We start from the raw sequence: 3356 nt of genomic DNA on the forward strand, positions 1-3356 counted from the left end.
TATTTTCCCATTACTTTCGTCTCTCGCTGAAATGGCCACCGCCTCGTCCAGGATGAAGCCATCTTCCTGCGCAAGGCATCGACGGATAGGTCTTTCTCAGACCCATCAGCCGCAGCAAACCGCACGAAAATATCTTCGAGCGTTCGAAAGATATAGGTATTCGAGTGAAGATACCGAACCAACGGAATGCCGTGATGGCAACGACCTTGACCTTCGGCTTTTCATGGTCGCACGGACGAACGGACAGTCCGATTTTCGTGGGGTTTTCACTGCCAGACGCGTCTCTTCAAGGCCAATCTGGCCGTGGGTCGCACGTCCACCTAGCTCTTCCAACTCCCGAGAAAAGGAACTTTACGCCGCGTTTCACCTAAGAACGGTCGGTTTTTCGAAGCGTACGGACGAACGGACAGGGCTATCGACCTTCGGTTTGCTCTAGCACAGTGGCCTCGTCGAGCCCGATCTGCCGACATATGGCAAGTCGCTCTATTCCTAAGCTTTCAATTTTTCGAAACTTCACACTTGCATGGAAGGAATCGGTTTTCTTCCAATGGCGGGCGAACGGACAGTCCGATTTTCGTGGGGTTTTCACTGCCTGACGCGTCTCTTCAAGACCAATCTGGCCCTGGGTCGCACGTCCACCTAGCTCTTGCCCTTCCGGAGGAAAGGAACTTTAAGCCGCGTTTTACCTAGATACGGTCGGTTTCTCGAAGCGTACGGACGAACGGACAGGGCTATTGACGTGCGGTTTGCTCTAACAGAGTCGTCTCTTCGAGCCCGATCTGCCGACATGTGGCACGTCGCTATATTCCAAAGATTTCAATTTTTCGAAACTTCACACTTGCATGGAAGAAAACGGTTTTCTCCCGATGGCGGACGAACGGACGCAGCCATTAAGATATATTTGGCACAGGCCGACGCGTCTATTCAAGACAGATCTTTTGGCATCTGACATTTGATAATACCTCCCGCCGTCGGCGCTAGGCCTTGTGTACCCCTGACATTCCCTTGGTGCAAAGCCCTTGGAAGCGAAGTAACTAAAACCAACGTTGGACTTAGTTATTAATTGATGTGTGTGTGTGTGTGTGTGTGTGTGTGTGTGTGTGTGTGTGTGTGTGTGTGTGTGTGTGTGTGTGTGTGTGTGTGTGTGTGTGTGTCTTTGTGTGTGTGTGTGTGTGAATATATATATATATATATATATATATTATATATATATATATATATATATATATATATATATATATATATATATATCTCGCTCGGCAAGGCATGCGTGGATAGTTCTCTCTAGGACGCAGCCGCCACCGCAAACCGCACGAGAATATCTTTCGCCGTTTTAGAGATACGAATTTTCTAGCAAGTGTGCCGATAAATTGCTTCCCGAGCGAGTTTTGTGTGTCTATCCCCCCCTCCAGTGATTTCTGCCTGTGCCTGAACGGCCATCACGAAGCCATCCTTGAAGCCATCTCGCTCGGCAAGGCATGCGTGGATAGCTCTGTCTAGGACGCAGCCGCCACCGCAAACCGCACGAGAATATCTTTCGCCGTTTTAGAGACACGAATTTTCTAGCAAGTGTGCCGATAAATTGCATACCGAGCGAGTTTTGTGTGTCTATCCCCCCCTCCAGTGATTTCTGCCTGTGCCTGAACGGCCATCACGAAGCCATCTTTGAAGCCATCTCGCTCGGCAAGGCATGCGTGGATAGCTCTGTCTAGGACGCAGCCGCCACCGCAAACCGCACGAGAATATCTTTCGCCGTTTTAGAGACACGAATTTTCTAGCAAGTGTGCCGATAAATTGCATACCGAGCGAGTTTTGTGTGTCTATCCCCCCCTCCAGTGATTTCTGCCTGTGCCTGAACGGCCATCACGAAGCCATCTTTGAAGCCATCTCGCTCGGCAAGGCATGCGTGGATAGCTCTCTCTAGGACGCAGCCGCCACCGCAAACCGCACGAGAATATCTTTCGCCGTTTTAGAGACACGAATTTTCTAGCAAGAGTGCCGATAAATTGCTTCCCGAGCGAAGTCGGTTACTTGTTATTTTCCCATTACTTTCGTCTCTCGCTGAAATGGCCACCGCCTCGTCCAGGATGAAGCCATCTTCCTGCGCAAGGCATCGACGGATAGGTCTTTCTCAGACCCATCAGCCGCAGCAAACCGCACGAAAAATATCTTCGAGCGTTCGAAAGATATAGGTATTCGAGTGAAGATACCGAACCAACGGAATGCCGTGATGGCAACGACCTTGACCTTCGGCTTTTCATGGTCGCACGGACGAACGGACAGTCCGATTTTCGTGGGGTTTTCACTGCCAGACGCGTCTCTTCAAGGCCAATCTGGCCGTGGGTCGCACGTCCACCTAGCTCTTCCAACTCCCGAGAAAAGGAACTTTACGCCGCGTTTCACCTAAAAACGGTCGGTTTTTCGAAGCGTACGGACGAACGGACAGGGCTATCGACCTTCGGTTTGCTCTAGCACAGTGGCCTCGTCGAACCCGATCTGCCGACATATGGCAAGTCGCTCTATTCCTAAGCTTTCAATTTTTCGAAACTTCACACTTGCATGGAAGGAATCGGTTTTCTTCCAATGGCGGGCGAACGGACAGTCCGATTTTCGTGGGGTTTTCACTGCCTGACGCGTCTCTTCAAGACCAATCTGGCCCTGGGTCGCACGTCCACCTAGCTCTTGCCCTTCCGGAGGAAAGGAACTTTAAGCCGCGTTTTACCTAGATACGGTCGGTTTCTCGAAGCGTACGGACGAACGGACAGGGCTATTGACGTGCGGTTTGCTCTAACAGAGTCGTCTCTTCGAGCCCGATCTGCCGACATGTGGCACGTCGCTATATTCCAAAGATTTCAATTTTTCGAAAACTTCACACTTGCATGGAAGAAAACGGTTTTCTCCCGATGGCGGACGAACGGACGCAGCCATTAAGATATATTTGGCACAGGCCGACGCGTCTATTCAAGACAGATCTTTTGGCATCTGACATTTGATAATACCTCCCGCCGTCGGCGCTAGGCCTTGTGTACCCCTGACATTCCCTTGGTGCAAAGCCCTTGGAAGCGAAGTAACTAAAACCAACGTTGGACTTAGTTATTAATTGATGTGTGTGTGTGTGTGTGTGTGTGTGTGTGTGTGTGTGTGTGTGTGTGTGTGTGTGTGTGTGTGTGTGTGTGTGTGTCTTTGTGTGTGTGTGTGTGTGAATATATATATATATATATATATATATATATATATATATATATATATATATATATATATATCTCGCTCGGCAAGGCATGCGTGGATAGTTCTCTCTAGGACGCAGCCGCCACCGCAAACCGCACGAGAATATCTTTCGCCGTTTTAGAGATACG

Source organism: Sinohyriopsis cumingii, unplaced genomic scaffold, assembly GCF_028554795.1.
Source record: "Sinohyriopsis cumingii isolate HCF-2022 unplaced genomic scaffold, ASM2855479v2 utg004418l, whole genome shotgun sequence".
Classification (NCBI taxonomy): Eukaryota; Metazoa; Mollusca; class Bivalvia; order Unionida; family Unionidae; genus Sinohyriopsis; species Sinohyriopsis cumingii.